Below are 13784 nucleotides of genomic sequence, written 5' to 3' on the forward strand. Positions count from 1 at the left end.
TATGTAAAAAAATCCTATCAATGTCAGTTTATGTTTTTCGTTTTCATTTATTGATGTCAAGGGAAAGTTTTCTCATGCACGAAGTTAAGCAAGAAATTTAATGAATTTAAGTATCAGGAAGATATTTGCATCAAAATACACGATTTTGTGTTGTGCCAATAAAGGATACTAGGAATGATATTCCATGTGTTGTATGTTGTATACGTTCTATTATCATATGAAAACTAAAATAGGGTGTTAATTCATGTTAACTGAAATACTGACAATGCCTGTTAAGTGAAATGCTTGTCTCAGTTACCGTGGACTTATCGTATGTACATGATATCGTTGCAATTATCAGACAATTGTCATATTGTTGAGATCAAATTTACGTTTTCCATAATTTATTTCACAAAATTTTTTCGTTTTTTTTCCATTTCTGGAATTTTAAATTTTTTATTCACAAAATTTACGGTGACAGCATTCGTCATAATTAACTTACTTCAGATAGGACCAAGACTTCAAGGCGTTGTACTTCCCACTAAGGAAATGATAAATATTTCATCCCATTGAAAAAGTTATTATTCATTCATTGAAACACGTTGATCGGACGTTTAGCGGTTCTGCATACTACTTCCCAAGATTGCAGTCGTTCAGTATCGTGGATGGTGGATTATTCAAAGCGATGAAATTGCTTTATTTACTGCCGATGAATTTAGCCCATGTAAATTGCCTCATTTAAAAAGGTAAAAGCATCAGGAGTTAAAAATTCTGCAGGTTTTCTTAGTTGCCAAATTCAATTCAAATTCCTCACCAATCTATGTTCGTGTTTCGTAAAATGATGTTAGCATTTTCGATATATCATTGTATTGATTGTATCCATCAGAATAAAAACACTTTAATTTAACTCTGTGTACAAGCATTCCTTGTGGAAGGCCCAATATATAAGATCGTTATCTAGCTGTCAGAGCCTCTCATGTATAAAGCTTTTTCCCAGGTCAAATTATCAAAATACCCACATGCCAACATAGCGCATAGAACTCTGAACATCAAGCGTCCAAATGCTGGCAAAGCATCACTTTAAAATCAAGAATTCGAACGTTGAAAAGGTTTTCACAAGCTTTTCAAGCAATCACAAGCTTTCAATTATCTAATGCATATCAATATATATAATATATTAAAACTTATATATCAAAGCATTTTCCAATGCTCTGCAGAAGTGGCTCCAATTATCCAATGCATATCAAAAACTTATATATCAAAGCATTTTCCAATGCTCTGCTGAAGTGGCTCCTACCCATCAATGCATCGCTCACTTGTTAAAAGTATCCGTAGGTGCGCCTCTGTTCTGACATTGATGAGGTAAGTTAGCCGCAAAGTTCTTGTATTGCCACATAAAGACGAGCTGATCGCGTCATTAGTGTTTCTTGGCTGCCGTGCATCTGAAAAAACTCACTTCTGAGTGCCCATAGAAATTTTAATCAATATTCTTAGTGATGAAAAACGCTCTAAGTTTGTCTTGATTTTTGTCGCCGGGAAACATCAAGTCGAAATTTAGGATGTCGTAAGGTCGAGTAAAGAAATTTCAACTCGGCACTGGTCAAAGTTTATGGAATTTTTGAAGTACTTTGATCATTGGCTTGATGAATTTGTGATGGAGCTGGTGGCTGGAACTTGCGAGTAATAAATGGCTGCAGAAAGTTTTATTACTGGAATATAAGGAATGACAAATTTACCCTGATGTGAAATGACGCTTCTAGTAATAATTATTAATGAGGAAATTGATTAAAATGGTTGAAGTTCAATGGCATTTTTATACAGAATAAATGTTTTACAGCAATTTCTACATATAGTTAATTCAGTTTTTATCAGGACAACCAATTCCGTTTCAAGTATATTCTCTTAATTGTCATATTAATTGACAATTTAGTCTATATTGCACCTATAATTGCACATTTCACGACATCACTTGATTGCCAAGGGGCACTGAATTATTGGTCATTGACTATGATACTGAAGTCTTGGGCGTTGGCGTTGGTACTGAAGTCTTGGGCGTTGGCGTTGGTACTGAAGTCTTGGTCCTTGGCGTTGTACTGAAGTCTTGGTCCTTGGCGTTGTACTGAAGTCTTGGTCCTTGGCGTTGAGAGCGAATAATTTCAACAAGCAGCGAGCGGCCGGTTCAATAAAGCTGGCGAATCGACTTGATTTTTCCATAAAGTTTGGCATTCTGCGTCTTTTTGTGACGTTAGAAGCGATAGGTCTCGGTAAGGCGGCAGCTTCTGATGACGACCTGATATCTTTATAGGCTGCGGTACACGGGACGTTTCTTGCCAATGCGCTATTCAGCGAAGCTCTCTTATCTTAACAACAATGGCTTTTTAAGCGTATTGTGTAACCAGGTGTCGCTCGGTATGAAGAACTCACCAGTAAATATTGTTGAAAGGGGATTATTTGTGGATATTTTACAGTACATTGGAATAGGAACTGATTGAAATAGGAATATCAACTGATATTTTTAGGTAAAGACCTATAACTATTAAGGTTATTTAAACGAGACATGTGGCTATTTGTACATCCTCAAATTAATTATTTAAATTTTTAAACTTGACTGGAATTTTATATATTTAAAGCTTAATGTTCACCGGCCAGCATAGTTTTGCCTGGTTTGCATTCCCTCTAAATGTATTCTCCTCAAACTACATTTTGCGTTTTAGTAAGGTATGTTGACATCTACTGGTTACAGTTACAGTAAAGACAACTAAATATTACTAGTTTTTCTCGTTCTCATATGTTTTTTTTTTGTTGGCAGGTTAACGTCCGCCGGTTCTAGTGTTCCTCTCAGATCGAACACTATATGTTAGACATGACCACATCCACAGATTTATCGCATTCCTCAAATTTTGTGGCTTCTACTGATAAATTATCAAAATCTGGCTTGATAACGTATGGATACATATTTGGATACAGCAGCTTCCTTAATTAGACGAAATCTTATTCATATAATTCATTATGTGATTTCAGTAACGTCTGTATAATTTATGAAATGAGGGAATGAAAATACGACATCTGTTCTATATATAAGAGCCAACCAACGGTGAGCAGAAACTCTCACTGAGGGGCGGCTGGCTTGTGCACATGCAAATAGAGATTAATCACTCCTATGACAACTTTCTTTCAAACCTGCCGTCTAATTGACGGTTATTCATTCAAAAATAAGACGTATGAGGAAAGTCCCATTGATGTTCCAGCCACTCAGGTGGATAATTCGGTCCCCTGGTGTGCCTATAAAAAAATTTAAGTAAATTTTGCTTATGCGTAATCACTTGTACTTAAAATATAGAGCAAAAGTGGTGAAAATTCCTCCCTTGAAATGTTAGGCTACATTTGGTTGATTTGGCTTCTGAACGTCGGTTGACCAATATTACTTTTCTGATATTCTATTAGTTGAGAGTGGAAAATCACTCACTCATTCAACGTGAGGTTAGATAAAATTGGATTTTCTCTGCAGACTTCAACTTGAGAGTTGAAATTATTATTAGTAGACAGCACGTTAAGAAAAACAAAGTACATTTGCCCAAAACCGTCAAGTTGATAGCCGGAAGAGGATGCATCTAGAACGATAATTAATCTTTCAGCCAACTTCTATTGTTACATAACCTACAAAAAGTGAACGTTACCAACATTGGGTGAACGATATGTGTCTCTATATATGCTAAATTTTGTAGGAATGCTGTGTTGAATTAGTTATATGTGCTGGTGCTCGCAGGTCAACAGCTTGACAAGATAAGACAGATTCTGCATGATGACGGTGTGCATGTTACCGGACATTATTTTCTTCCAAAATTTCTTCAGCTCATTCCTCTAGATATTTTCATTATAGATATAACCTTTATCCATCAATGGGCACACACCGTCATGTACACTTGACTCCATGGAGCATTTAACGTAAGATCCACTTGCAGCAAAACATTCGTCCGGAAATATCTTCATGAATATTTTCAAGTTTCCCCATGTTTACTCAGCGGCACTCAGCGTTTAAAACACAATCGCAATTTCAGCAGCGCTACAATAACACAATATGTGTAGGAATACCGCATATATGCAGATGTTCACTCGGCATCTCATGCGGCTGCGGTAAGTAGCGATCAGGCGCCAATTGCTTTGCCATGAATATTGAGCGCCCCGTCCTGCATCGAGAAGATTTCTTCCTCCACGCGAGGCGTTCTTGCGAAGACGAGCTTTGGAAAATTCCTTGTTCTGTAGAGGACCGATAATGATCCTGGCTTTATTGTTCAAAATTGTCATGCATTCTCAGCAGCAATAATAACTGTGAAATAGGCTGGAAATTCAGTGTGTCAGAAAATGATGCGTTATGATAAAGACATAATGCAGTTGTGAATGATAACGAGAGAATTGGTGAAAACATTTCCCGAATTCTGAATTAGAGTTTCAACTGCTTATGAATTTTATAATTTCCATAGAAAATTTATATAATGGGAAACAAAATTTTACCGTTCATCGATCACTCCACTTTCACTATCGTCTCTCCTAGAAACAACAATCAGTGTACCAAAAAGAGGATAAACGTTCGTGAATAAATTATTCAATGATAAACTATGAATAATAATTTAATATGAGCTAAGATATTCAAATTCAACCAGTTTCAAGTTTAATTGAAATTTAAAAGATACTGAAACATGTGTTAATAAGCGATTCTTTGACAGATTACAGCTGCAATCAGAGTTCAGGAGCTGAAAGAATAACGTGTCAACAGAAAAAAATCATATATTCGAAAAAAATCCTCTTTATATAACAATTAATTGGACTGTTTCTCAATTCGATAAATGCAGACTGAGAAAAAAACAGAGCCACTTCTGCATTTTTTGATGTGGGATTTTTTCGCAACCTAGATTTTCATCTTTCATCAGTATGATATTCAGATACGAAATTCACGCGCTGAGAAGCTAGTGAGTGGCGAGTAATAATCCTTCAATATCAGCGTTCTCGGAAAAATCTTGTTATTCCGTTTTATGAATTTATCGGCAAATTTTAAGAACTACATAATGTTCACAATATTATAGTTTCTGCCGCATATCTAGTTTATTTTACGGTAAATAATCAAGTTGAATCCGCGCATCTGCTTTACTCCGAGGAATCTTCTACATTATCCATAACCTGAATTACCCCTCACTCTATGCTAATTTTAAGCAAAATAGTCGCGTGCATTAAGGCCACAAATATTGACGACGAGTCATTCAAAAACTCGGTAACAGATTTCAATTGGCTTCAGTAAGGTGTTTGTTTAGGGTCGCAGAAAAGTTACTGCAGCTTAATAACCAAATGGAATAAAGGGACATCCAGTGTGTAGGCGACGGTAATGTTTAATTCATTTGCAGTGGGAGGTGTGCGCGTGGAAATCCTTTTTAAATGGAACTATTTGATTTAACTGATGGCATCTGTAATTATTCAAGAGAATGTATGTATTTCAGGATGCATATTAACAAAGGTTGAAAGTTGAGCGTTTCTGATTCATTTGGAACTAAAATTTAAATTTGAGCATTAATTTAACTAGAACTAAAATAATTGCCTGGATATAAATCAGTTTAATTGCAAGAAAAAAGAGGATTTTGCGGAATGCTGGCTGTATTTCATCATTTAGATATGTTAACCTGACATCAGATCAGATTTTTTGTACTATGTAATAAATTGATCATTGAATTATTGTCCATGACAATAATTGTAGATAATCTTCTCGAGTTACACCAAACGATGATTTAAAAATGTTGAGCTGAATTTTGCGTGAAATTTTTTTCGTCTTTATGGTGGTCTAAGGTAACAAAAATTTAGTTGAAATTCAACGACAAATTAATTAAAAATAATGTTATTTGGGAAGAAAGTGTACGAGCTTGAGCTAACTTAGGCTACATGGGAAATATAACCGGGAATATGAGATCAAATGTTAATGAAACTCAGTTCAATTGATAATGATAAGGCTTTTAATTAATTAGAATTCAAATACGTGAACTGGTAGGTTTTTTCTACTGTTTATTAGAATTTTTTCTGGTGTTTAGCAAATATATTACTAAATTACTGTTATTTACGCAAATTTTAGAGTATTGCTTCGAGATAAGTTAACTTGGTAAATATGAGGTAACGATTCTAAGGAAAACGATAATTATATAAAAGTAAGGTTAGTGTTTATTCAAATGCTTAATCATCTCATTTAAATGCATTAGTTTCTTCGTTTCAGAGCCAATTATACTAGGTAGTTCACTTACGTGGTAAGAAGTCGCCCTTATTTTTACCCCAGATTCTCATTTGCGACTCGAAATTTTACCCCAGACTCCTCCAACGAGCGCGTCAGTTCCAACGCGAGAATAAAATTACTTTCGAAAAGACTTCCCTTCTGATTTTTGCCAACGGGTCCCCAGCGACTGATGGCAACAACGGATTCTTCACTTAATTAAAATAAAATAGAACTATAGCGCACAAGGTCCAGTCTTAGTCAAAATTAGTTTTAGATTGTTCTGAATGTTGTTTTTATTTGCGATTTTCTATCGCCATTTTGACAATCGCGGTCATTAATAATATTTTTTAACCGGATTAATTTTTCAACTCCATATTTTTGGAATTTGCAATTTTGAGTGATTGCTGTCATCCGTCTGAACTCACTTTTCAATATTGAATTATTTGAAGAATCGACTTATGCGCAACATGTTAACAATCCTGCAGTTTTCGCTGCCTGGAAGATGAAAGGTCCCGAATAAATTGAGACAAGGATTTCGTTTGGGCAGCGCGCGCGCCGCTGCAGACCTTGTCGAGCGACGAACCTGCGAGAACAAACACCGACAAACTGAGCCAAGCGGGCAAAATTAATGGCAAAATGATTTCCGGTCTCAGAGAATAGCGGCTGAAAATCAAACCAACGGTTAAATTATTGGTGGCATATTGGTGGCCAGCCATATGGCTGGTGATGGCCACTGATGAGCCGACTGAGATTTGTAAAGACGTAGGAATAAATTGCAGCAGAGACAACAGTGCGCGCCGTGAATTGGGGTGACGGTGACAGCAAACTCAGCGTTACTCGTGCTCATCGCAATGCCGTGGCACTTCTGTAGTTGGTTCTCAGTGAACTCTAATTGACTGGACAAGAGGTTCAGCGAGTGATAATTGGCCTACATGGGATTATTGGGTGATAATTAACTGGGCTTAACTGGTTGCTAATGTAGTCTAGTGGGGAAAATTGGCATGAAGTTACATTGAGCTAAAAATACGGTCTATTTTAGTTCTAATTGACGAAATATTGGGGTAAGTGACTGTACGATATATTTCTGGGATAATTAACAAAACATTATGTCAAGTGAGGGTAATTGACTGAAAACAATGAATATTTTGGAGCTAATTGAAGAGGGCTTGGTTAAGCGAGCGTAACTGACAGGAAATATGAATAAATACTACGCGATCTCAATAGCAGTGTAACTTGGGCTAATTGAGTGATAATTGTGTTCCGTAGACGACAATTGGATGCAAATTAAACTGCCCTACGCACGTTGATTAGAAACAAAGTTACGTGAGGCCTAACTACTTTAAAATTAATTTCGTATGCGTTAATTGGACGATAGTCGACAATTGGAAGGCGATAGAGTTTTGTTATTATTTCATTTCTGGGAGTTTGACAGTAAAATTTAATTATTATAAAATGTTTCGAAAGGAACACAACACGAGGATATTTTCGGAGCAATGACATAGAAGACTGATGAATGATCAGTAGAGGACATTATAACAATTTGATTTGAATTTCTGGCTGAATTTCTGGATCTTTGTCGATGCCTATTAGCTGCATTATCTCAACATAATTTTCAAAGACAAACTCTTGTTAGTAAATATCATGTATCCATGCCTCTACAGTCTACACTTAACATTTGATTTCTTGACGTTAGTTGTGTAGGGTACGAAATTTAAAAGAATGTTGAATAAGTTTATTACGCTGCTAATCTCGCTGTGCCAAATAATAAAGTAACAGTCTTTAAGATACTCGAGGTAACGCTTTCAATCATATGTATAATAAAGATAATAATAATCATATAAACCAACGATAGAGTCAGGATGGCCGAGCGGTCTAAGGCGCTGCGTTCAGGTCGCAGTCTGGTTCTCCAGGCGTGGGTTCGAATCCCACTTCTGACAATTTCGAAAAGACTTCCCTTCTGATTTTTACCGACGGCTCTCCAGCGACTGATGGCAACAACGGATTCTTCACTTAATTAAAATAAAATAGAACTATAGCGCACAAGGTCCAGTCTTAGTCAAAATTAGTTTTAGATTGTTCTGAATGTTGTTTTTATTTGCGATTTTCTATCGCCATTTTGACAATCGCGGTCATTAATAATATTTTTTAACCGGATTAATTTTTCAACTCCATCTTTTTGGAATTTGCAATTTTGAGTGATTGCTGTCATCCGTCTTAACTCACTTTTCAATATTAAATTATTTGAAGAATCGACTTATGCGCAACATGTTAACAATCCTGCAGTTTTCGCTGCCTGGAAGATGAAAGGTCCCGAATAAATTGAGACAAGGATTTCGTTTGGGCAGCGCGCGCGCCGCTGCAGACCTTGTCGAGCGACGAACCTGCGAGAACAAACACCGACAAACTGAGCCAAGCGGGCAAAATTAATGGCAAAATGATTTCCGGTCTCAGAGAATAGCGGCTGAAAATCAAACCAACGGTTAAATTATTGGTGGCATATTGGTGGCCAGCCATATGGCTGGTGATGGCCACTGATGAGCCGACTGAGATTTGTAAAGACGTAGGAATAAATTGCAGCAGAGACAACAGTGCGCGCCATGAATTGGGGTGACGGTGACAGCAAACTCAGCGTTACTCCTGCTCATCGCAATGCCTGCTAGTTGGTTCTCAGTGAACTCTAATTGACTGGACAAGAGGTTCAGCGAGTGATAATTGGCCTACATGGGATTATTGGGTGATAATTAACTGGGCTTAACTGGTTGCTAATGTAGTCTAGTGGGGAAAATTGGCATGAAGTTACATTGAGCTAAAAATACGGTCTATTTTAGTTCTAATTGACGAAATATTGGGGTAAGTGACTGTACGATATATTTCTGGGATAATTAACAAAACATTATGTCAAGTGAGGGTAATTGACTGAAAACAATGAATATTTTTGAGCTAATTAAAGGGAGCTTGGTTAAGTGAGCGTAACTGACAGGAAATATGAATAAATACTACGCGATCTCAATAGCAGTGTAACTTGGGCTAATTGAGTGATAATTGTGTTCCGTAGACGACAATTGGATGCAAATTAAACTGCCCTACGCACGTTGATTAGAAACAAAGTTACGTGAGGCCTAACTACTTTAAAATTAATTTCTTAGGCGTTAATTGGACGATAGTCGACAATTGGAAGGCGATAGAGTTTTGTTATTATTTCATTTCTGGGAGTTTGACAGTAAAATTTAATTATTATAAAATGTTTCGAAAGGAACACAACACGAGGATATTTTCGGAGCAATGACATAGAAGACTGATGAATGATCAGTAGAGGACATTATAACAATTTGATTTGAATTTCTGGCTGAATTTCTGGATCTTTGTCGATGCCTATTAGCTGCATTATCTCAACATAATTTTCAAAGACAAACTCTTGTTAGTAAATATCATGTATCCATGCCTCTACAGTCTACACTTAACATTTGATTTCTTGACGTTAGTTGTGTAGGGTACGAAATTTAAAAGAATGTTGAATAAGTTTATTACGCTGCTAATCTCGCTGTGCCAAATAATAAAGTAACAGTCTTTAAGATACTCGAGGTAACGCTTTCAATCATATGTATAATAAAGATAATAATAATCATATAAACCAACGATAGAGTCAGGATGGCCGAGCGGTCTAAGGCGCTGCGTTCAGGTCGCAGTCTGGTTCTCCAGGCGTGGGTTCGAATCCCACTTCTGACATCTTCTCTTTGCTAAACGGCTAAACATTTTCTTTATGCTCGCCTTGTCTTTTTGATGGAAAGAAATTTCGAGGTGGAGCAACACACGAACGACATGGAGACCAGATAGACGGAATCGCTTAAAACTGAAAAAACCATTACTTAGGTTTTAGTCTTGGGTTTTTCCAAAAGAAGCAATTTTCAAGCATTGAAAAGTAAACTTGACTAACGTCATATACAATTTTAAGTAAAATTACTTGATTAAAGATTAGGCATGAATTTATTATGATATTTACGTTATAAGCGATCACCGAAAGGTTTTGTATTTACAAACTAGCGTCAAAATAACCTATGTATCTGCACTATTATTCTGCGTTGGCGCAGTGGTAACTCTAATATTCTGAAAATATGTATTCTGTTTCGAATATTTATGCCAGTTGTCTGAAGAGTTCTTTATGATCAGTCGTAGTGGCACCAGTCATTTACTAGATTAATGTGAGGAATGCACAATATTTTATTTTTATTTTACACGTGAAAGTTTGATGGTTTCCATTTCTAATGATCATCGAACAGTAGGTAGAATGGTCTGTATCGCTCCATTTGCCTGGTATACCACTATATATTATCGCTGCCATTAGAAATAGGGTGGTAAGGTTTATGAATTTTCCTAGTTTATTTCTGCATTAGTTGATGACAAGCAAGTTTTGACGAGGACATAACCACAGCAGAGTTTCTCTATACGCTAACAGTTTGGTCCAATCGATAGTTGGAAGATTGGCGTCCGAATTCACAGACTGGTTAAAAAACTTTGAAGTTGGAGCAGGGAAAATCAATAAAATAAGGTGATATAAAATAAACCCGTGTCATTGGATTCAAATAAGAAAATTTAGATTCGAATTTAGATCCCACAATTTAAAAACTTTGCAAACTCTCAAGTACATTTCTGCACGAGCGATCTAAGTAAAAGTTTGATGTTAGGTCTCAAGTCGCGAAGCTGAGCTCTTTTAAGTGCAACTTGTTGCAAAGTTTCGCCAGGCTTGATTAAAATAGAAATATAATGAAGCTTCGCGTTCTTTATATATACTGACATGTTTTAAGTTGAAGATCAGAACTCGAAAGAAAATCATCGGAAGATTATGGCTGGCCATCGTGGGTCGAATGTCGCAAATATAAGTAATTATTTTTTTTTGCACTTGTTTTATAAGAATTGGATAACACGATGCACTTCATTTATCTTTTCAGTCTCGTTGGTGCTAAATAGATTTTTAAAAATATATACCGGTGCAAAATTTGTTCAGAGACTTCATTATCGATTTAATCATTTAAACATTTATTATTACAAAAAAGATCAAATATTTTGTTCATCGCAAAATTATACACACAAAAAATGAAAGTAATTTTCGAGTTCAAGAACATTGTAACATTGAAAAATTACCGCTAAAACGTCATTAATTTGCAATGCTTTTTTAGTCGACTTCGCACTTTGAATTGCCAATACTTTTATCAATTATTTTATGTGAATATGACTAATATTCTCACATTTAAGTTCATAAGTGAATTTGAATTAATTTCCAAACATCACCTTGCAAATTCTAGCGTTGTTTATAACGAAAACTATACTTTCATCGATGAAGGCAAATGTACGATTTTGAAGTTTTCTACTAAAAAAAAATTTCGATTATGTCCATCCGTCCAACAATTTTCGCTCTGGCTCTAATTCTTGCTCTTCAGCAGGAGTTCAATTTTCGTAGAACTTTCGGAAGCAAAGAGAATTTTTCGTGATATTACCAGGCACAGACACTCAAAACTTTTTCATCGCACTCAAACTCTTTTCAAGGACGCAAGCTGCTTCCACTATTCGCAAAATCTCTACGGAAATCGTGTTCGTGTTTGTGGAGGAATCTGTTCAAATATGTCCGACGAAATTTTCTCTCTGATATAAATTCGAGAACTTTCGAGTTGAGTTTTTCTGCCGAAAAGAGGGAGAAAAAGTTGAGGCTATTTATTGACGAGATGTCACATATTTCTCGCCTGAGCCTTTCAATCGTGGCGCTCGTGAACAAGCATTTCTTCAGGAGTTTCCATTGTTTGGTGACGTGCGCGAAGAAACATCAAAACCCGTCATGGCAAACAAAAATTGATTTGAGGGCTCAATATTGCTTCATTTGTTATCTGACGTGTGTCTTTTTCCCTTTATATTAAGAGAATCTTTTTAATATTAATGATAAATAATATTTAAAAAAAATAATATTATTTTTTCTGCCCTAAGAGATTATATTTTGGGATTTCATCGTGTTTTAGAAAATTTTATTTTGCTATTTACGCTCATTAAGAAAAATTATGTTTCATATTTACTTCCGTATTAAGTGATATCTTCTTCACGCATTCTATTAGTCTAAGTAAGTATTTTTGAGTTGATGTGTAATGGTATTTTAGTCATGGTAAAATTCCCACAGTGAGATTAGTCCGTCACATTAACTGTTTGAAATTTAAGGTAACTGCTTATTTAATAGTTGAACATAAACAGAAGTGATGGATGAGATGACCGAATTATAACCTATTTCAGACTAAAACGCTTGAAAGTTTTCTGATAGATAGTTAAATTTTGTAAATGAATATACATATGAATTATATTGTAGGGCTGTGCAATGAACAACATTTAAGAGCCCTCTACAGAGACATACAAAAACAAACGCCTATTTCTTGATATTTAGTATGCTGAAATTTTAAGAGAGAGAGGCTAAACACAAATTTGTATTTCACAAATAGAGAACTATTTAGCAAACCAATATATTTTTACAGTTTTAACTGTTTCAGCACTGGAAATTCAGGACGGCTCAGACAAATTTACGGCCGGACTCGTGACCGGTCTCCCAGCCGTCTTACGGCCAATCTCTAAATTCAGTGACCAAGGTATATCTCCCAAACTAATGAACGCAGCTCGAAAAAACTTTGAGCACGCATTCATTAGGACCTAACGGTGATGTTTAGCTCGTTAAAAAATTTTAAATTTCGCCTTCATTCGGGAGTTGTATGATTTGAACGATATTTTGAATATAAATTCTTAACTACCAAACGGTGATTTTTAGCTCGTGAAAATTTATTCGAGTCGGAGTCATGTTCTGCACGTGTTGTGTACAAATCACCAAGCAAACGTACGAACTTCTGACTTCGACTTCGCGGACTGCCACCCCCTTACTGCCCCCTTTCTTCCTCACCGCCCACCCCCAGATCTTTCCACCACCCCCAGGGGGGCGATATCGCCCACATTGGGAACCACTGTTTTAAAACATCGTCAATCTTTTATTCTAATTTTCCATTGCATACATAAATTGCATCGTAGCTTCACTACAACTAATCGTGAAATAACGAAAAGCTGTAGTTTTGATAAACAATAACTATTGAATTACTTAATACTTGCTAGCCCACACAATAAGGACAGTTTTGCTACTACCGCGTACGGTTAATATTCTAAAATATTTTCAGGATCAATAATTTGTTCAGAGATACCTAATGAATTGAAAAAAATATAACTCGATCAGTACTCACTGCAGTGAGTGACAGAGAGCGATTTTCTCGTCGACGAAAACGTGAAGTCACGGACGGACAGACAGACAAAAGGACGAAAATTACGAGCACAATAGCGCCATTTTTCCATAAATGAGAAAATGCTCTAAAAACGGCTGTGCCTATAGAGGAATTGATGGCTATTCCGATTTATATACCACATTATATTTTTCTGACATGTATTCATGCCCTTAATATTGAGTACTCTTCTCTCTAAAATGTTTCAACATCCAGCTTTGGTACCTGAATGCTTTCCCAATATGTATTTAATTACATTGAGATTAGTG

At 36.1% G+C, this 13784-nt stretch overlaps 2 non-coding genes across 2 annotated transcripts; both read left to right on the plus strand.

The window, feature by feature from the left end:
• The first annotated feature begins 8079 nt into the window (after positions 1-8079).
• Trnal-cag lies at positions 8080-8163 on the plus strand. Its single transcript has one exon. It is a non-coding gene; the product is annotated as a tRNA-Leu (tRNA).
• A 1705-nt stretch (positions 8164-9868) lies between these two features.
• Positions 9869-9952, plus strand: Trnal-cag. The gene has a single exon. It is a non-coding gene; the product is annotated as a tRNA-Leu (tRNA).
• The last annotated feature ends 3832 nt before the right edge of the window (positions 9953-13784 follow it).

Source organism: Hyalella azteca, unplaced genomic scaffold (genome assembly GCF_000764305.2).
Source record: "Hyalella azteca isolate HAZT.00-mixed unplaced genomic scaffold, Hazt_2.0.2 contig17016, whole genome shotgun sequence".
Lineage (NCBI taxonomy): Eukaryota > Metazoa > Arthropoda > Malacostraca > Amphipoda > Hyalellidae > Hyalella > Hyalella azteca.